The sequence below is a fragment of the Manis javanica genome, chromosome 15 (genome assembly GCF_040802235.1).
Source record: "Manis javanica isolate MJ-LG chromosome 15, MJ_LKY, whole genome shotgun sequence".
NCBI lineage: Eukaryota > Metazoa > Chordata > Mammalia > Pholidota > Manidae > Manis > Manis javanica.
Window position 1 is genome coordinate 11,635,338 of NC_133170.1, and position 21,794 is coordinate 11,657,131.

The 21,794-nt window shown below is 40.2% G+C and overlaps 1 protein-coding gene across 15 annotated transcripts in view; it reads left to right on the top strand.

The window, feature by feature from the left end:
* SOX5 (SRY-box transcription factor 5) overlaps window positions 1-21,794 on the top strand; it is a 938,132-nt gene that overhangs the window by 148,979 nt on the left and 767,359 nt on the right. For 8 of the 15 annotated variants that reach the window (XM_073222260.1, XM_073222259.1, XM_073222256.1 and 5 more), the window contains one exon: window positions 11,177-11,253. The exons of the other annotated variants lie outside the window; for them this stretch is intronic. The gene's annotated coding sequence lies outside the window, so the exon portion shown is untranslated. The remainder of the gene's footprint in view (window positions 1-11,176; window positions 11,254-21,794) is intronic. 15 annotated transcript variants of the gene reach the window in all.

The window sequence follows — 21,794 nt, forward strand, 5'->3', positions numbered from 1 at the left end:
AAAATGTATGGAATTTTATGTTATGTGAGTTATATCTCAGTAAAGCTGTTATTAAAAATAACTAACAAGGGTTGGTACAGTACTCTAGAGATCGTAAAAGCTGGGGGTTGTCCCCACCTCTAGGCACAAGGGACCAGGAGAGAGGAGCTACATGGAGAGGCTCACCCGACTAGAGAGACACCACCAGACACTGACAGGCACCTGCCGGAGGGAGCTGCAGAAATCCATTTCCTGACCTCACTCTTCTTTTAACACCCTGCTGATGCCTCCCATTTTTAAAACCCAACCAGAAGCCTGGAAGGAAGGGAGCCTTTGATACGTCATAGATGTCAGCAACCCTGGGCACAGCTCAGTGAAAGGTGGATCTTGCATCTGGATGTGAAACACAAGTGCTTGTGTGCGGCTCTAGAACTGAGACCAGTAGAGGAAAGCTAAAACTGCATTTGTTGCCTCAAAATGAACTAAGTTTTGATCTCTGGAAATAGTTGTACCGAATCCAAGGTGATGAGAATGGAATTGCATAGCGCTTTCCAGTTTCAACTGAATGATTGAATTAATTACCTCTGAATGTTCCCTTGCAACTCCAAGTTTCTGCCTCTCACCAACAGCATATTGGTAGCAATTGTATTGTTATTGGGCAAGCTGTAATCTTGGAAGTTCAAGGCTAGGTACATTTTGATGGCACTGAGAAAGCAAAGGGAATGTAACTATGGGGTCATTTGCCTTAAGAGCAACGTTACTGGACAAATAAATTGGACTCTAATGTGATTGGAGATGGTCTGAGGAGAGAATTGGCATAAGAAAAAGAAAGAAGCTTGTCATCAAAGAAGATGTAGGATTTGGAGAAATAAAATTTGCCTGCTTAACAATTTTACTGATTATGTCTATTAGCCCTACTTTCCTTTTTAGTTTAAAATGACAGTAACAAGATGGCACTTTAATATTCCCTCTAAAAAAATTAGAGTCGGCTTGCATGAGCATGAATACTGTCAAAGAGGCATGTGTGTCTTTTCTCCTGCATGTTTGACCAGGATCCCTCTGGGATTTATAGGGGGAGAGAGATCTACCGTGGAACCCTTACTCTGTGCTTGCCCAGAAGGCATGCTTTGGGCTCTCCGCACTCTTTTTGCAGAGACAGGATCTCCAGGGATGGGATCAAAGTGATGTGAGAAGAGAATGGAAAATTACAGGAGTTACTGTATTAATGGGGATGCTGCATTCAACACCCCCATAGTTTGTAGGCTGTGTATGTGGAAGACTTTAGAGAAGTTATTTGATGAGTTTTATAGTTTTGTAAAATTACTACGTTTACTTTATGCCATGTTTTATATCTGCTACATTAAGTATATAGTATTACAATCATTTACCTGGTCCAGTTCCAAAATAGGGAAGATGTTCATTTACAATTGTGGATAATATCCAAATAAACCACCGGTATGCCCTGCCAACTTAAATGGATGTAGGATTTGGAAGAAATACTCAAGACAGTGGAAGTATACTTTCCTATTTATTTTATTTCTGGACATCTCGATATATATTATAAATACTTGACTAAAGGTTTCTTGGATTTTTAGAAATTACCTTCAAGTTCCTCCCCTTAATATTTTGTACAGTGGATTTTACTCTTTAGTAAAGGCTCATTGTTTTAATATACTTGTTCTTTAGTTTTACAAACTAATTTTTATTATCTTGCAACTAAAATTATTTTCAGTTCATTGTAATGGATGGCATTTCACTAGATAGGCACATTTATTTTGGGACAGGATTATTTTTCAAATAGGCAATTCCCAGTTATATGACAAGTACCAAGGACTACACCTTTCCCAAGGGCTTCCAATTCCATATATTTATGTATGTTGTTTCATTCTTCACTGTTGTTTTTTTTTTTTTTTTTGGTTTCACAATGAGGGAGGAGAAATTTCTGTACTTAACACATTTAATTTCATGAGACATCTTGCTTTAGTATAAGAAATATTAGAACAGGGTTTATATTAGAATTAAATGATTTGAGACATATAAGATAATACACAGGGCCTGGTCTGTAGTATTATAAAAGTTATACACAAGGCCTAGCATGTATTAGAGCTTAATAAAGGATAGCTGTGATGATGGTGATATGATAATGATTATAAAGTTAAATGCAGCTACCAAAGTCAATTTTATGTAATAATTTGGAGGGAATGTCAGATAAATCAGTAAAAAGTTTAAAACATTTAATCTTCAAAATTCCACATAAATCGTAAAGATGAAACATGAAACTGAAAATTCAGCATGAGGTCTGACCCTCCAAGCATAAGTGTAAGTTTTCTTGCCATTCCTGGAAAAATATGAAATGTACACACTCAGAGATGGTGCTAAATATTTGTTCTTCTGGATTATCTAAACTCTAATCATATATCAAGTCGGATCACCAAACCTAGGCTATTACCTTAGCATTCGTCACATGCACTGACACTGTGCATTTAGCTGCCTATGACTGATCAGTACATGATGAGTTTTAAGGAATTGTCTCTATTAGAACCAAATGGCCATATAAAGATTTCTGTACTTTTTAAGAGACCATAATTGATGACCCTGCAAATTCTGTCATGTCTATTAAACAAAGACTTGTTTGAAAATAACTACTTTTAATAACCAAATAACCAAATGGGTTGAAAATCATGAAGAAAAAAATTGAGAATATAAATTTCCTTTACATTGTAAACTCTGTCCTGCACTCCATACACACATCAAACGGCTGCTTGACAACTCTGCTTGGCGCATGTAAATGAGCCCCACATGTGTCTCCCACACCTGCTCCCCTGGAAGTCTTTGCTACTGTTAAAGGAAAATCCTTTCTTTCCATTGCTTAACCCGAGTCTTTCATCATCCCTGCTGCCTTCATCTGCTCTTCTCCCCTCACTCTCTCTGCAGTGGCCATACTGCCCATTGCTCTTTAACATGCCAGGTGCCACCCCTGAAAGGGCTTTTGCACTTTGCCAGGTTCCCTCTGCCTGCAGTGTCCTTGCTCTGATACTACATGAGTCATTCTAGCACTTTCTTCAGGTCTGGACCCAATGGTCCCTTCTCCGTGAGGCCCTTCAGTCTCTTCCATCTACATTTTCATCTAGCCCTCCCCTAAGTACTTTCGTTCATCACTGACTTTAATTTTCTCCTTAGCACTTCCCTAACATAGTCTATATCTGTTCACTTATCTTGTCTATCTTTTGTCTTCCCGGGTAGAATATTAGCTGCATGAGGGCAAGTAATTTGTTTTATTTACAGTTTTGTTTACTGTTTTATCTCAAGAGCCCAACATAGTTCCTAGCCAATGGAGATACTCAATAAATATATGTTGAATAAATGAATGATTCAAGGTTGATTTTGGCTGCTGTTCTGTATTTATGGCTAGAGAGACATTAATAATGCACATTGCTTTCTTCTTTAATTCCATGTAGGCAGCTTTGTGGGTATAGTCAAATTCTTACTAACTTGTGATTTTCATTCCTACTCTCCCTAATGTGTTTATCTGCTTGGTAACATCTATCACATCCCTATTAACCACAAGTCTTTTGGATTAACCCAACTTATATTGAACAGCAGACTGTGTGCAGGTTGCTGTATGAGGCTGTTAAGAGACATGATCCTCCTTTTTAAGGATAGTTCCAATTTAGCTGGTAAGGCAAGGTTAGCAAATAATCCATGTGGAAGGGCAATTTTCAAATATGAGAGAGGGCTGGTGAAGAGGGATTCATAGGATGCCCAGTTGGAGTTTTCAGAAAAGTTTGGGCTCTTATTACATTTACTGGCTATAAATTGGGGTACATGACTTGAGTCTTTTAAAATAAGATTTTCCACGTGAATTCATTAATCCACACAGCCATCCGTTAGAACCATTGAGTTAATAGTCATGTGTGTATGTATTGTACTTACCGACAAACATACCTTACACTTTATCAGAGTGCCCCAGGACACTCTCCCTGTAACTGTCGTTCCCTAACTTAAAGAAACATCCCCAAATCTATCAATGTTGGGTAATAATAATCTGTATTAGTATTAAAAATAAACATACATTTTAAATTATGCTTGTTTCCTCCTCATGAAGCAACATGTTTTGGTTTGCTGGTTTGTTTTGATTTTTAGTTTGTCAACAAGTAAAACCACCTCATGACCTGCCATAATGTCTGGTTTTGGGGGCATTTCTCATGGCCAGATGGCCCTTTTGCCATTTGTAGCTGAATGGGTATTTATGTAGTTCCTGGGACGCTGGTTCTCACACCACTAATGCGTGCCTTGCACGGGCTGGATTGCTTCTATGCATTCTCCTGGTGATTGCCACTCAAGGAAAAATCACACTAGTGCAGAGTCTGAAGACAGATTTTCTCAATATTTTGCATACTGCCCTGTAGATGCTCACCACCCCTGCAACCCGCTATCCCTGACTTTTTTTAAACTTTGAAGGAAATTTCAGGGACTTTCTTTTAGATTTGTTGCCTATTACTGGATAAACTTATAAATACAAAACTCTTACTGTAATTTTCTTAGTCATCTTTATGTTTGGATGAAGTTGGACATATAAATCAGGCAGTGCAAACAATTTGATATCATTACCATTTTGACCCTAGTCGTTAAATTCTTTGGTTTTCTTCAATGTACAGTCCTGTGCATTCTGCTTTTCTTTAGAAAAAAAAAAAAAGATGTCAGGAGGATGGGACATTTAAAAATACTTGCCCTTGAACATATAAGCACCAAAAGTCCCAGTTTGGGAATGGGGTTTATCTCTGGGTTCTCTGAGCTAGATGCACACTAATTTACTAGTGCTGGAACCAAATGGGTTGAAAAATCATTGTTTTCCCACCAGATGGGTTATTTTAAAATATCACAAAACTTCTGAGGTTATTTACATTACAAATGTGGTTCTTCGCACACATCAAGAATTGAGTACCATGTTTTGACACTGACTCCTTTATGAAATTATACGTTGCGCAAGTGGAGTAAAATTCAAGTCATTCTCAAGGGAGCAGGTTTATGAATCTGGATGAGGTCACACCTCTTTAAAGATGCAGTTTGATAATCCGACATCAAAACAAAGGAATTCTGTTAATCCTCTCACAAAAGTGCAAATTGCTAATCAGATCCCTGGGCTGGGCTGGCGGCCTGGTAAACAATGAGTTTGGCAGAAGAGCAACTTCGGGCGGGCGGATAGATAGTTGAGAAGCTTGGGATACCAACTTTGCCCCCGTGGTAGCCCAATTGGGCCTGTTGTTTCGAAACAATTACGTTTGTCAATGGAGGTGGTTCTTGAAGTCATTGTGTTTTTGTGCTTTTCTCCTTGCATGTTAATGACGATGCAAATCAATCTTCCTGTCTTTCAGTTCACTTCACCGGCCTATAGGCTGCTATGCCCCTATATTCTTTTCACTTGGATGCATGTGTCTTTTGAATTTTCATTACACTTTCCTCTGCAAGCCCAGAGGGTTTTCCTTCCTTCCCACACATAGTGTGGTGGCATTTGAAAAAAGGAAGAATACCTCCTAACATAACTGAAAAAGAATCTCTTCTGGAAGGTGTCATAATTAGGATTCGTTTTTTGTAAGTGATAAAACCCAGTTTGCGGCAGCTTAAGAATAAAAGCTGGAGTTTGTTGAGTAAAGGAATCCGAGGAAGGTAAGTCACCAGATTGGGCAAGAGCAGGAATGTGGATGGGCCTCGGGAGCAGTTAGCAAGTAGTCATACTCTGTCAGGGTTTGATCCATTTCTCTTGTCTCCTTGTCATTTTAGATGTGGGCTTTACTTTTTCTTACTGTGACGGAAATTTCTCCAGATGGGAAGAAGTGTCTCCATTGATAACAGCTTCGGAATTTTATAGCTTGCTGTGTTTCCATTCTACTGAAATAAAATGTCTCAGGGAAGGACTCTGATTGGCTCCACTTAGGTCAGGTGTTTATTTTGGGCTAATCAACTCTGCGTACGTAACTCTTCGTGTCAGGGTGTAGAAGGTGCTTGCTGTTCATCTTTCTCTGTTTTCTTTGGATTTATGGAAATACCTAACCAGCCTGAAAAACCCCCAAACCTGACGATTTTATGAGTTTGTAGAATTGTTTCACACATCTCAATACTACCTTTTTACTCTCACTGTATTTGAGCCTCTTGGCATTTCCAACTTCTACCCGAACGTAACTAAGTTAATTTGAAAGTGAAAAATACAACTCATTTTAAGGGGCTTTCATTCAGAGAGTGCACTGCTTTGAATACTTCCAGCTAGTTGCATGGCTCCTGTTAAGAGAGCATTTGTAAATTATTTGGGTGCAGTATGTATGTGCTAAGAAGGAGTGAGTATTATCATTTTGGTTGTGGAGTCATCTTCCAATAGGTTGAACAGTATGCCCTTGTGGCTGCACACCATGCCTGAGGTTGGTATACTGGTTTTAGTTAGATGGATGATATGCAACATGACAAATCTACATCTGTCAGGGAAGGAACACCTCCAGTGGAGAGGTTTGGGGTAGAGGCTCCTCTGGTGGGGCCATGTTACCCGCAGCCAAGCTCTCTGAATAAGAGCACTGTCTTTTTAAAAGCAATAGGGGGTGAGGACTGAGGGAGCGCTCACAGCGGTAAGTATAACACAGCTGTGCTCTGTTTATGCTTCGGCTACAATAAAAAAGCTATAAAATGTGAGATGTCATAGCTCCACTTTGCTTTATTTATACTATTTCCTCTGAGCTCTGTCACACTGCACATTCATCTGCTAAGTTGCAGCAAGAATGGAGATTAAAATATCACAGCTCAAAATAGGAGTCAAGCGGAAGGAGATTCATCATAGCCCTATTAAAAATATGTAAATATGGGAATGAAGTCATTTTAAAGCTATACAGCGCTCCTCCTTTATGAGTTAAGATCCCTTGAGCAAGTGGCAGGCTGTGTCAGGGACAGCTAGGGGACTTTCTACCACTTCTTCCGCCCATGGAAATCCCTTTAAGATTAAAGGCAGTTTGAATTGCAAATTATACATGTTTTCCTATAATCATGTCTAAGCTAATGGCAGGAGATCTGATGCCAAACAAGAAAACAAAAGATTTTGTAATGAAAAGTTATGCATTGCTCACTTGGTTAGAATTATTAGAGTTAATATATGAAATCTTTTGACCTCAGCTGTTAATGTGATTTGAGAACCTTCCAGAAGTGTCCCTAGAGAGGAAAGTTCCAAGAAAGAAACAGACTTGGAGACATGACTTGGGCTTTCCAAAATCCAGGTACTCACAATAGATACAGCTGTGACTAGAAGCCAGGACTCCTGCCTAAAACTTTGCAGGTAAATTACTTCTCTTAGCCTTTCCTGTATCTCTAGTTGTGACAAAAGTTCACTCTCTTCTCTATATGGTGTGCTTTGGGGAGGGGGAATTGAATTTTTAGATTGAAAGTCTGGAATATTTCAAAGGGTATGTTCTCTTTTGTGTTGCTGAATGGCTGGTGATGTTTTGGCCTCTGTATTTTCCAAACATACTACTGCAATAGACCCCTGGCACTTATGAGTAGTTCCTGAGTTCCAGCCTGCATACCGGAATGTCTACTCTGGGCCACACTTCAGCTCTTAACTGAGAGTGAAGGTATGAGGGTAAGTAGGGCTTGGCTTTCCAGCTTACCTAAGATGTGTGGGAGATGTGTGGGATAGCATATCACGGGCTCTCTTTCCTTACCTCCCAGCCTAGTCCCTACTCCCAGCTTTGACTACTCTCCCTCTATTATGTATGTATCCTGTGTATCCTTTCCTCCCAGAGGGATTAAGTCCAGATTCAGCATCTCCCTAGAGGACCTACCCAGTCATAACTTTTTATTGATGCTGGGCATTTGCAGTATATGTACTTCCTGAATTTTCTCCCTATGTTCTGCTTACAGAGGATGCAGCCATGCAATCCCAAGCAATTTTAATACAGTGTGACATGTTTTATATGATTAGGTTTAGTATTTTACGGGGCACATAGAAGAGGTACCTCATGTTGCCTGGGAGGGTCAAAGAGGGCTTCCCAGAGGAGGGAAGACCAAGGTAGGGATTATAGATTAATCATAATCTTATAGTTGAATAAGATAGGAAATATATTTTTGAAAGAGCAAAGCCCAGTGGAGAGCAAGACCTTGTTGATCATCCTCAACCACTGTATCCTTATCACCTAGCACTGAATTTGGCGTATTGCACACACATAACTGTTTAGTGCATCAGTGAATGAGTGGCTTTACCTTGAAGGCCACTGAAATTGCTCATTTTGAGCAGGGATATGATATAAGGTTTGTGTCTTATAAAAAAAAATAGAGCAGCATTATTGTAAATGAGCAAAAAGGGAATGAGATGACACAAGGAAATTTGGAGATGATCCACAGGCTAGGTAAGAGTTACCTTCTCAACACCTTCCCTCGTAGGAGATAAGAGAGTTGAGTTTTCTAAATGATCTATTGTATAGGCAATACATTTCCATTTTAGGCCATATGGACTACTATTATAAAAATACCATTCCCTGGGAGGCTTATAAACAACAGAAATTTATTTCTCCCAGTTACGGAGGCTGTGAAGCCTCTGATCAAGGTGCCAGCATACTGAGTCTGGTGAAAGCCTGCTTTCTAGATGGCCATCTTGTTGCTCACATGACAGAAGGGACTAGGGAGCTCTGTGGGGTCTCTTCTCTAAGGGCATTAATCCCATTCATGAGGGTTCCACTCTCTTTAACTAAGAGCCTCCTAAAGGTCCCACTTCCTAATACTGTCACATTGGGCATTAGGTTGTAACATAAGAATTTTGGAAGAACACAGATATCCAGTCTATAGCATGTGGCATCAGACCTTTTTCATATTTCTTGTTCAGTGTGGGTCCATGGATTTTCAGTAGTGGCAATCCTAATCTGGGATCTACATGATTAAGGAAACCTACCACATAACTGGTAACTTGTTTTCAGAGTGAAAGGCCAGTAAAATACCTGCAGTTTTGTTCCTGAGTTCCACTGGTGTATATCAAATTAGCAAAAACTTAATGGCTTAAAACAATGCCTGTTTATTAGGTTGGAGTCCTGAGGGTCTGGAGCCCAGCATGGCTCAGGCAGGTTCTCTGCTCAGGAACCACCGGCTGAAATCAAGGTTGGCCAGGCTGAGTTCTTGTCTGCGCACTCATGGGTGACAAAAATCTGTTCCCAAACTCACTCTTGTTGGTAGAATTGAGCTCCTTGTAGTTACAGGACTGAGGTTCCTGTTTCCTTGTTGGCTATCAGCTAAGGGTTGTGCGTATCTCCTAGACGTGTAGAATCCTTGCCATGTGGCCCCCTCTGTCCTCATACCAGCCATAGTGTTCCAAATCTTCCTTATGCTTCAAATCTCCATCTTCCTCTGTCTTTGACTTCTAGAGCAAGATTTAAAACGTTAGGTCCACGCAGATATTCTCTCTGTTTTAAAGTTAGCTGTCATATGATATATTTACAAGAACAAAATCCATTGTATTCTCACTTATGGGGACTATGTAGAGCATGTTCACCAATTGGGAGGATTTGGGGAGCTCTCTTAAAATACTGCCTACCAAACTGTTATTTGTAACATTTGTTTTTAATGAGGTTATAAACAGCCTCTTGCTGATACTGCAATCTCAGCACTTAGGAAAAATAAAAGAAAATGATTGAATATTGTGTTTGAGAACCAGTACATCCTTTAATGAAGTTAATTCTCTCATATCTAACTAATCTTTAGAAACTTTACTTGTAGGTGATTTTTTCATTTATAAATATTACTACCATTCACATTAGCAAAATAAAATTTTTCTATATCTTTTACTGGGGGAGGGAGAGGGTTTTACTGTTTGTGCAAGGAAAAATAAAACCATGACAAATAATCTATACATAAACACCATCAATCCAAAGTGTTTTTTAACAGTGGGAGCTTTGTTAAGCTCACTTGAGTGGTAAAAATAAGATATATTTCAAAGCTTTTGGACATGCTAGATTTAAATAAGGAAGGTGCAAGAGTTTAATCAACTGTACAGTTTGTCAGCTACAGCGTTAAAGGGAGCCAGTCCTTCACACAAGACAATCCTCACAGCTGACGCCGACTGCAAGTTGGAGGGGTTTCTAAAACTATCCTCAGGTTTGATGATTTGCTACAAGTACTCACTGGAAGTTGTACTCATGGTTGTACTTCATGAGGGAAAGGATATAGATTAAAATCGGCCAAGGGAAGAAGTCTGTAAGGCTGAGTCTGAGGTTTGAAGAACCAACCACAAAGATTCCATCATCCTCTTCCTATAGAGTCAAGATACATTGCTTTTCTGGCATCAGTACATGAAACTATGTGTGGAGCATTGACAGCTGGGGAAGCTCACTTGAGTTTAGTATCCAGAGTTTTTAATGGGATTTCATCACATACTACCTGTGTGGCTGACCTTTACTCTCCAGCCCCTCTTGGATGTCAGTGTTGGGCTCATACCTTTAGTCTTCAGTTCCTTCTAGAGGCAAATCGATAGCACATAGCCCAAAACCCCCATCATGAATCACACTGTGGACTGTGCCATAGCCAAAGCCCTTAAGCAAACAAAGACACTCCTGTCAGGCGTAAGATTTTGAGTAGCCAAAGACAAAGGCCAGACCTTTCCTCAGATAAGGTTAAATTTTCTGCACAGAGAAGAGGAGAAAGGGAAAGAGGAATGAGTGCAATGGTAGTGATCATTTATTAAGGGTATACTGTGTTCCAGGCAGTGTGCTAAGCATTGTTTCCTTCTATTCTTTGAACATTACTCAAAAGCTACTATCATTATCTTTATTTGGAAGACAAGCTGATATTTAGAGATGAAGTGCCTTATCCAAGACCATGTAAATAGTCAATGGTGGGACCAGGGTTTGAACCTGTATCAGCCTAACTTGTAAAGTATGTGATCTAAGACACCTCACTCTGTTACCACCACCAAAAGACAAAGATGGTGTGACAAGAAAAATATATAATGTAATAGCAGGTAGAAGCACTTATTGAGAATTGATTTTTCAGAATAAAGTTGTCATTCAAATGCATAAAAATGTGGATTGTTAATTTAATAATGTAGGATATAGAGGAAGAGGGTTGATATGGAGAATGGGTATTTCATTGAATTCATGCCTTACACATGGATTCCTGTCAGTCCTGTACCATGTAATGAGTTCAAACACATTTACAGGGGTATTGTATTATATCTCAGGTGCTGGGCTGGCCACTGATGACCCACAGATGATGATAAGTATGTTCCTGCCCACAAGGAGCTAGCGATCCCTTGGGGTATGTAAACTGTTTGTTATTTGAAATATTCTGTTTTAAGCAAAACAGCTCAAGGTGTAAAAATATATTTTGCGTACAAATTTTGTAAGCATTTGTAACAATGTTTTTTGATTGGTGGAGCCATGCTAACAGAAGTAGCTAATTTGGAGATTGTTGTTCCTATACCCAAATCAAATAGTTAAACTCAGCTTCAATTTAGGAAAAAAAGTAAAACTAGTATTGGAAAAGAACCAAAGCACTGAGATTTGTGTGCATTTCCTCCGTACAGTAATAAATGACAATGAATGAAGGTAGCCTCGGAATGCCATGAGAACGCGTCACATAGAGCAAGAATGTGTATTTCTTCTTCACACTTATATCATTCACTGCTATGCTTCTTATGGGGTCCTTTAGTGGTAATTGTTATTTTTCATCTTCTCCTACTTCCCTGATTTCTCCAATGGAGTGAAGTCTATGTTGGGATAAAATAGGACTCCTTGCTTAGTGAATGTTGATTTTTTGACAAACAGGCTTTCTATTTATGTGATGTTATTTAAGTTATAATTGATAATAGCCCACGCTTACGATAAACCATGCAGTATGCTGGGAGTAGTCCTGAAGAATTAAATGCAGTAGTATAAATAAGACATATTATAGTCTAATGATACTTTATGTATTTTATGGCTTAATATAGAGGAATAGAATTAGAAAATGAAATAATAAATTTAATTGAGCTTGATGTCCAGTAGTTCAAACTGATGCTACACAACCCTAACAACGATATATTTGGACGTATTTAACATATATATTAATAGGCTATGTAGGTTAAGCGCTGTAACTGCTAAGAGTGCAGTTGTCATCATTTTAAAATGTGAACAAACCAGGGAAGAGCGTGTCCTGCTTTTTGGCACTATGAGTTTAATTTTTTTTTTTTTTTTTTTTTTTTTTTTTTTTTTTTTGAGAGGGCATCTCTCATATTTATTGATCAAATGGTTGTTAACAACAATAAAATTCAGTATAGGGGGGTCAATGCTCAATGTACAATCATTAATCCATCTCAAGCCTAATTTTCGTCAGTCTCCAATCTTCTGAAGCATAACGAACAAGTTCTTACATGGTGAACGAATTCTTACAGAGTGAATAAATTCTTACATGGTGAACAGTACAAGGGCAGTCATCACAGAAACTTTCGGTTTTGATCATGCAATATGACCTATAAACCATCAGGTCAAATATGAATATTCATTTGATTTTTGTACTTGATTTATATGTTGATCCCACATTTCTCCTATTATTATTATTATTTTTATTTTTAATAAAATGCTGAAGTGGTAGGTAGATGCAAGATAAAGGTAGAAAACATAGTTTAGTGCTGTAAGAAGGCAAATGTAGATGATCAGATGATCAGGTGTGTGCCTATGGACTAAGTATTAATCCAGGCTAGACAAGGGCAGCAAGACATCCACGGATGCAGAAGATTTCTCTCAAAGCTGGGGGGGTGAGGTTCTGAGCCTCACCTCTGTTGATCCCCAAATTCTCACCTGATGGCCCCCCTGCGACTGTGCCTGTCTTAGGTTGTTCCTCCCTTGAGGAATCTTACCCGTCTCTGGCTAACCAGTCATCTTCCGGGGCCATACAGGGAAATGTAAAGTTGGTAAGTGAGAGAGAAGCCATATTGTTTGCAAAGGTTAGCTTTTTACTTCTTTGCAGATTTATGCCCTGTGGCTTCTATGCCCAGCACTTGTCTCGAGGTATCTTTACCACCTGGAGGAATTATGATACTCGGTAAATTCGATATGAGGCACGAATTCTATTTAAAGTTTGTAATTAGGAAGGAAGAAGAAAAGCTATAGATGTAGCATATGAAGGAAACTTGGGAGGATTGATTATTTCTTTGACATATCTTCTTGTATAGTACCTTAAGTATGTATAGGTTTTAAACTACTAACTAATTTGCACACACATATTGACATAATAGGAATACGGTGACATAAACAAAGCAAATCTATAATTACCAGCCATCTCCAGTGAAGCCAAGAAAACCATTTAGGCACCCTAGGCATTTGTGAAAATTTATCTATGATATGATGGATATTGTCCAACTGTACTTGAACCATCAGACAAATTAAAGCAGCCCATTTCTGGGATCTGTTCACATCCCATATGTTCTTTTAACCATAGATAGTCTATAGTCATGAGATTTTGGGGTGCTACAACTTGCACCCCTCCCAACTCCTGGTTGAGTTCCAACAGTACAGATCCAGTCAAATTCGTTGTCTCACTGTATGCACATGCCAGCCTAGACATCTCCCTCCTCCTTCTTATGGCAAGTCCAGGAGATGGTGGGCTGGATGCAGCCACAACCGCAGCATCGTCCGGATCCCTGTGGAGGCTTTTTGATGATCATCCCCCGGCACGAGTCCTCCAGAGAGTGCTGATGCCGGAAGCTCCTCCTCATATCGTATCTTAGTTCATTTTCTGGGTATCCAAGCTAGGCCTTGATCTTCTGCGTAGAAACAAACAGACCCTTTGCCCACACTTTGACATGCCCTCTATACCACTGTGCAGAACTCATTGGAGGTCAGCACACAGTAACTGCTTTTTTTTTTTTTTTTTTTTAATTAAGAGAAAGGAATATTATCAGAAAAGAGTACCTCCATAGCTGATCATCTGACACCCTTTAAGTGATCAACATTAAGGATATTTAAAGCATGCGTTGATCTTTGATTTACCAATAGTTTTATCCTGTTAAGGAGTAATCCCCCTTTTCTTTCTTTCTTTCTTTTTTTTTTTTTTTAAATTTTTAATCTACACTTACCTGAAGAATACTATGTTTACTATGCTCTCCCCTATATCAGGTCCCCCCTAACAACCACATTACGGTTACTGTCCATCAGCTTAGCAAAATGTTGTAGAGTCACTACTTGTCCTCTCTGTGTTGTGCAGCCCACCCTCCCCTTTCTCCCTCCCCCCCATGCATGCTAATCTTAATACCCCCCTTCTTCTTCCCCCCCCTTATCCCTCCCTGCCCACCCATCCTCCCCAGTTCCTTTCCCTTTGGTACCTGTTAGTCCATTTTTGGGTTCTGTAATTCTGCTGCTGTTTTGTTCCTTCAGTTTTTCCTTTGTTCCTATACTCCTCAGATGAGTGAAATCATTTGGTATTTCTCTTTCTCCGCTTGGCTTATTTCACTGAGCATAATACTCTCCAGCTCCATCCATGTTGCTGCAAATGGTTGGATTTTTCCACTTCTTATGGCTGAGTAGTATTCCATTGTGTATATGTACCACATCTTCTTTATCCATTCATCTACAGATGGACATTTAGGTTGCTTCCAATTCTTGGCTATTGTAAATAGTGCTGCGATAAACATAGGAGTGCATCTGTCTTTCTCAAACTTGATTGCTGCGTTCTTAGGGTAAATTCCTAGGAGTGGAATTCCTGGGTCAAATGGTAGGTCTGTTTTGAGCATTTTGATGCACCTCCATACTGCTTTCCACAATGGTTGAACTAATTTACATTCCCACCAGCAGTGTAGGAGGGTTCCCCTTTCTCCACAGCCTCGCCAACATTTGTTGTTCTTTGTCTTTTGGATGGCAGCTATCCTTACTGGTGTGAGGTGATACCTCATTGTAGTTTTAATTTGCATTTCTCTGATAATTAGCGATGTGGAGCATCTTTTCATGTGTCTCTTGGCCATCTGTATTTCTTTTTTGGAGAACTGTCTGTTCAGTTCCTCTGCCCATTTTTTAATTGGGTTATTTGTTTTTTGTTTGTTGAGGCGTGTGAGCTCTTTATATATTCTGGACGTCAAGCCTTTATCAGATCTGTCATTTTCAAATATATTCTCCCATACTGTAGGGTTCCTTTTTGTTCTATTGATGGTGTCTTTCGCTGTACAGAAGCTTTTCAGCTTAATGTAGTCCCACTTGCTCATTTTTGCTGTTGTTTTCCTTGCCCAGGGAGATATGTTCAAGAAGAGATCACTCATGTTTATGTCTAAGAGGTTTTTGCCTATGTTTTTTTCCAAGAGTTTAATGGTTTCGTGACTTACATTCAGGTCTTTGATCCATTTTGAGTTTACCTTTGTATATGGGGTTAGACAATGGTCCAGTTTCATTCTCCTACATGTAGCTGTCCAGTTTTGCCAGCACCATCTGTTGAAGAGACTGTCATTTTGCCATTGTATGTCCATGGCTCCTTTATCAAATATTAATTGACCATATATGTTTGGGTTAATTTCTGGGGTCTCTAATCTGTTCCACTGGTCTGTGGCTCTGTTCTTGTGCCAGTACCAAATTGTCTTGATTACTATGGCTTTGTAGTAGAGCTTGAAGTTGGGGAGTGAGATCCCCCCTACTTTATTCTTCTTTTTCAGGATTGCTTTGGCTATTCGGGGTCTTTGGTGTTTCCATATGAATTTTTGAATTATTTGTTCCAATTCATTGAAGAATGTTGCTGGTAATTTGAGAGGGATTGCATCAAATTTGTATATTGCTTTCGGCAGGATGGCCATTTTGACGATATTAATTCTTCCTAGCCATGAGCATGGGATGAGTTTCCATTTATTAGTGTCCCCTTTAATTTCTCTTAAGAGTGACTTGTAGTTTTCAGAGTATAAGTCTTTCACTTCCTTGGTTAGGTTTATTCCTAGGTATTTTATTCTTTTTGATGCAATGGTGAATGGAATTGTTTTCCTGATTTCTCTTTCTATTGATTCGTTGTTAGTGTATAGGAAAGCTACAGATTTCTGTGTGTTGATTTTGTATCCTGCAACTTTGCTGTATTCCGATATCAGTTCTAGTAGTTTTGGAGTGGAGTCTTTAGGGTTTTTTATGTACAGTATCATATCATCTGCAAATAGTGACAGTTTAACTTCTTCTTTACCAATCTGGATTCCTTGTATTTCTTTGTTTTGTCTGATTGCCGTGGCTAGGACCTCCAGTACTATGTTAAATAACAGTGGGGAGAGTGGGCATCCCTGTCTGGTTCCCGATCTCAGTGGAAATGCTTTCAGCTTCTCGCTGTTCAGTATAATGCTGGCTGTGGGTTTATCATATATGGCCTTTATTATGTTGAGGTACTTGCCCTCTATTCCCATTTTGCTGAGAGTTTTTATCATGAATGGATGTTGAATTTTGTCAAATGCTTTTTCAGCATCTATGGAGATGATCATGTGGTTTTTGTCTTTCTTTTTGTTGATGTGGTGGATGATGTTGATGGATTTTCGAATGTTGTACCATCCTTGCATCCCTGGGATGAACCCCACTTGGTCATGGTGTATGATCCTTTTGATATACTGTTGAATTCTGTTTGCTAATATTTTATTGAGTATTTTTGCATCTACGTTCATCAGGGATATTGGTCTGTAATTTTCTTTTTTGGTGGGGTCTTTGCCTGGTTTTGGTATTAGGGTGATGTTGGCCTCATAGAATGAGTTTGGGAGTATTCCCTCTTCTTCTATTTTGTGGAACACTTTAAGGAGAATGGGTATTATGTCTTCTCTGTGTGTCTGATAAAATTCCGAGGTAAATCCGTCCGGCCCCGGGGTTTTGTTCTTGGGTAGTTTTTTGATTACTGTTTCAATTTCTTTGCTTGTAATTGGTTTGTTTAACTTTTGTGTTTCTTCCTTGGTCAGTCTTGGGAGGTTGTATTTTTCTAGGAAGTTGTCCATTTCTTCTAGGTTTTCCAGCGTGTTGGCATATAGGTTTTCATAGTAGTCTTTAATAATTCTTTGTATTTCTGTGGAGTCTGTCGTGATTTTTCCATTCTCATTTCTGATTATGTTGATTTGTGTTGACTCTCTTTTTCTCTTAATAAGTTGGGCTAGAGGCTTATCTATTTTGTTTATTTTCTCAAAGAACCAGCTCTTGGTTTCGTTGATTTTTGCTATTGTTTTATTCTTCTCAATTTTGTTTATTTCTTCTCTGATCTTTATTATGTCCCTCCTTCTGCTGACTTTAGGCCTCATTTGTTCTTCTTTTTCCAGTTTTAATAATTGTGATGTTAGACTATTCATTTGGGATTGTTCTTCCTTCTTCAAGTGTGCCTGGATTGCTATATACTTTCCTCTTAAGACTGCTTTCGCTGCATCCCACAGAAGTTGGGGCTTAGTGTTGTTGTTGTCATTTGCTTCTATATATTCCTTGATCTCTATTTTGATTTGTTCATTGATCCATTGATTATTTAGTAGCATGTTGTTAAGCCTCCATGTGTTTGTGAGCCTTTTTGTTTTCTTTGTAGAATTTATTTCTACTTTCATACCTTTGTGGTCTGAAAAATTGGTTGGTAGAATTTCAATATTGTGGAATTTACTGAGGCTCTTTTTGTGAGCTAGTATGTGGTCTATTCTGGAGAATGTTCCATGTGCACTTGAGAAGAATGTATATCCTGTTGCTTTTGGATGTAAAGTTCTATAGATGTCTATTAGGTCCATCTGTTCTAGTGTGTTGTTCAGTGCCTGTGTGTCTTTACTTATTTTCTGCCCGGTGGATCTATCCTTTGGGGTGAGTGGTGTGTTGAAGTCTCCTACAATGAATGCATTGCAGTCTATTTCCCTCTTTAGTTCTGTTAGTATTTGCTTCACATATGCTGGTGCTCCTGTATTGGGTGCATATATATTTAGAATGGTTATATCCTCTTGTTGGACTAAGCCCTTTATCATTATGTAGTGGCCTTCTTTATCTCTTGTTACTTTCTTTGTTTTGAAGTCTATTTTGTCTGATATTAGTACTGCAACCCCTGCTTTCTTCTCACTGTTGTTTGCCTGAAATATGTTTTTCCATCCCTTGACTTTTAGTCTATGCTTATCTTTGGGTTTAAGGTGAGTTTCTTGTAAGCAGCATATAGATGGGTCTTGCTTTTTTATCCATTCTATTACTCTATGTCTTTTGATTGGTGCATTAAGTCCATTTACATTTAGGGTGACTATTGAAAGATATGTACTTATTGCCATTGCAGGCTTTAGATTCGTGGTTACCAAAGGTTCAAGGTTAGCTTCTTTAGTATCTTACTGCCTAACTTAGCTCGCTTATTGAGCTGTTATATACACTGTCTGGAGAGTCTTTTCTTCTCTCCCTTCTTATTCCTCCTCCTCCCTTCTTCATATGTTGTGTGTTTTGTTCTGTGCTCTTTTTAGGGGTGCTCCCATCTAGAGCAGTCCCTGTAGGATGCCCTGTAGAGGTGGTTTGTGGGAAGCAAATTCCCTCAGCTTTTGCTTGTCTGGGAATTGTTTGATCCCACCATCATATTTAAATGATAGTCGTGCTGGATACAGTATCCTTGGTTCAAGGCCCTTCTGTTTCATTGCATTAAGTATATCATGCCATTCTCTTCTGGCCTGTAGGGTTTCTGTTGAGAAGTCTGATGTTAGCCTGATTGGTTTTCCTTTATAGGTGACCTTTTTCTCTCTAGCTGCCTTTAAAACTCTTTCCTTGTCCTTGATCCTTGCCATTTTAATTATTATGTGTCTTGGTGTTGTCCTCCTTGGATCCTTTCTGTTGGGGGTTCTGTATAATTCCATGGTCTGTTCGATTATTTCCTCCCCCAGTTTGGGGAAGTTTTCAGCAATTATTTCTTCAAAGACACTTTCTATCCCTTTTCCTCTTTCTTCCTCTTCTGGTATCCCTATAATACGAATGTTTTTCCTTTTGTATTGGTCACATATTTCTCTTAGTGTTGTTTCATTCCTGGAGATCCTTTTATCTCTCTCTATGTCAGCTTCTATACGTTCCTGTTCTCTGGCTTCTATTCCTTCAATGGCCTCTTGCATCTTATCCATTCTGCTTATAAATCCTTCCAGGGATTGTTTCACTTCTGTGATCTCTTTCCTGACATCTGTGATCTCCTTCCGGACTTCATCCCACTGCTCTTGCATTTTTCTCTGCATCTCATCCCACTGCTCTTGCATTTTTCTCTGCATCTCATCCCATTGCTCTTGCATTTTTTTCTGCATCTCTGTCAGCATGTTCATGATTTTTATTTTGAATTCTTTTTCAGGAGGACTAGTTAGGTCTGTCTCCTTCTCAGGTGTTGTCTCTGTGATCTTTGTCTGCCTGTAGTTTTGCCTTTTCATGGTGATAGAGATAGTCTGCAGAGCTGGTACAAGTGACCGCTGGAAGAGCTTCCCTTCTTGTTGGTTTGTAGCCTTTTCCTGGGAGAATAGCGACCTCTAGTGGCTTGTGCTGGGCATCTGTGCGCAGACAGGGCTTCTGCTTCCTGCCCAGTTGCTTTGGGGTTTATCTCCACTGTTGCTGTGGGCTTGGCCTGGCTGGGGCTGTTCCTCCAAAATGGTGGAGCCCCGTTAGAGGGGGAGCAGCCAGGAGACTATTTATCTCCGTAAGGGGCCTCTGTGCTCCCTGCTGCCCAGGGGGTTAGAGTGCCCAGAGATCCCCAGATTCCCTGCTTCTGGTCTAAGTGACCTGTCCTGCCCCTTTAAGATTTCCAAAAAGCACTCTCCAAACCAAAACAACAACAGCAACAATGAGAGAGGGAACAGAAAGGAAAAAAAAAAGAAAAAACACGCGATTTTTTTTTTTTTTTCCTCAGGTGCCGGTCCCAGGCACCCGCGCACTGGTCCTGCTGCCCTGTCTCCCTAGCACCAGGGTCCCTGTCCTTTCAAGGCTTCCAAAAAGCACCCACCCACCGGTCCCGCAGGGAAGGAGCGCTCAATATTCTTGGTCCTCAGGCACTGGTCCCACGCACCCGCTCACCAGTCCCGCCGCCCTGCCTCCCTAGCACCGGGGTCCCTGTCCCTTCAAGGCTTCCAAAAAGCACTTGGCAAAAAGAGAGAAAAAAAAGGGGAAAAACGCGCGATTTCTTCCGTCCTCAGGTGCTGGTCTCAGGCACCCACCCACCGGTCCCACAGGGAAAAATGCGGGATATTCTTTGTCCTCAGGTGCCGGTCCCAGGCACCCGCTCACCAGTCCCGCCGCCCTGCCTCCCTAGCACCGGGGTCCCTGTCCCTTTTAGGCTTCCAAAAAGCACTCGCAGAAAAGAGAAAAAAAAAAGGGGAAAAACGCGCGATTTCCTCTGTCCTCAAGTGCCGGTCTCAGGCACCCGCCCACCGGTCCCGCAGGGAAAAACGGGGGATATTCTTTGTCCTCAGGCGCCGGTCCCAGCCACCCGCTCACCAGTCCCGCCACCGTGCCTCCCTAGCACTGGGGTCCCCGTCCCTTCAAGGCTTCCAAAAAGCGCTTGCCAAAAAGAGAGAAAAAAAAAAGGGGAAAAACGCGCGACCTCCTCCGTCCTCAGGCACCGGTCTCAGGCACCCGCCCCCAGGTCTCGCAGGGAGAAACGCGGGATATTCTTTGTCCTCCGGCGCCGTTCCCAGGCACCTCCTCACCAGTCCCGCCACCCTGCCTCCCCAGCAACGGGGGCCCGTCCCTCTAAGGCTTCCAAAAAGCGCTCGCCAAAAAAAAAAACTGCTCCGGTTTCTCTCCACCCGCCGGGAGCCGGGGGGAGGGGCGCTCGGGTCCCGCCGGGCTGGGGCTTGTATCTTACCCCCTTCACAAGGCGCTGGGTTCTTGCAGGTGTGGATGTGGTCTGGATGTTGTCCTGTGTCCTGTGGTCTCTATTTTAGGAAGATTTTTCTTTGTTATATTTTCATAGCTCTATGTGTTTTTGGGAGGAGATTTCCACTGCTCTACTCACGCCGCCATCTTGGCTCCCGATCGAGTTTAATTTTTAAAAGCATTTAATTTCATAAACCATATCCATCATCTTTGCATAGATGAATGTTTTGGCAGTTTTTTGAATGAACATCTTGGTTCCCTAAAGAAATTATGGGTATACTATAAATTTACAAATGAAAGACCATTCATCAGAGTTATAAATATGAGTGGTTCCTGTGCTGATGCCTATGTAAACTTAAAGCGGTTGAATATCAGCTTTTGTGTATAGTTACTACGGCAAAAAGAATATAGATATTGTCATACTTAACATGGTGTCATAACATTGGCAAAGTTGAGATGAGAACAACATGCAATATTTTTTGAATAGCATGGCTTTTCCTTGAATTACGGCTGGCAATAGAGCATAAATCAACCTTAATGATGGATATTCCAAAGACGTTTATTAATCTATTCACTTAATCTAAAATACTTTCTCGTGGCATTTATAGAGCCAGCTCAAAGTGGCAGTGCTTCTAAACCTCAAGCAGTTACTTTTAGGGGCCCCATAATTATGTCAGCTAGGTTTTGTTGGAATGAAGATCAAAATACATGAAAATCATTTCCTCCTAATCAATGATTAAGATATTTATTTAACTAAAATTTATGTTCTTGTGGGTGCGTCATCAAACTCTCAATTTGCTCCACTATTGGTGAGTCTTCCTACATGGATCTCTGTGTGAATCTTTACTTTTTAAAGTCCGTTCCTCTCTCTTCTTCCTTCTTCCCTCCCTCAATTGGAAAATAACCCTGCATCATGTAAATTTCCACCGAAAAGGACTGGAAAACCGGCCAAATTCCTGTGCACCAAATTAAGAAATAGAATATGGCATATGCTTTTAACAATATGTAATGAAACTGAAGTCAGGTAAGATGGACAAAAGTAAAGAGTAC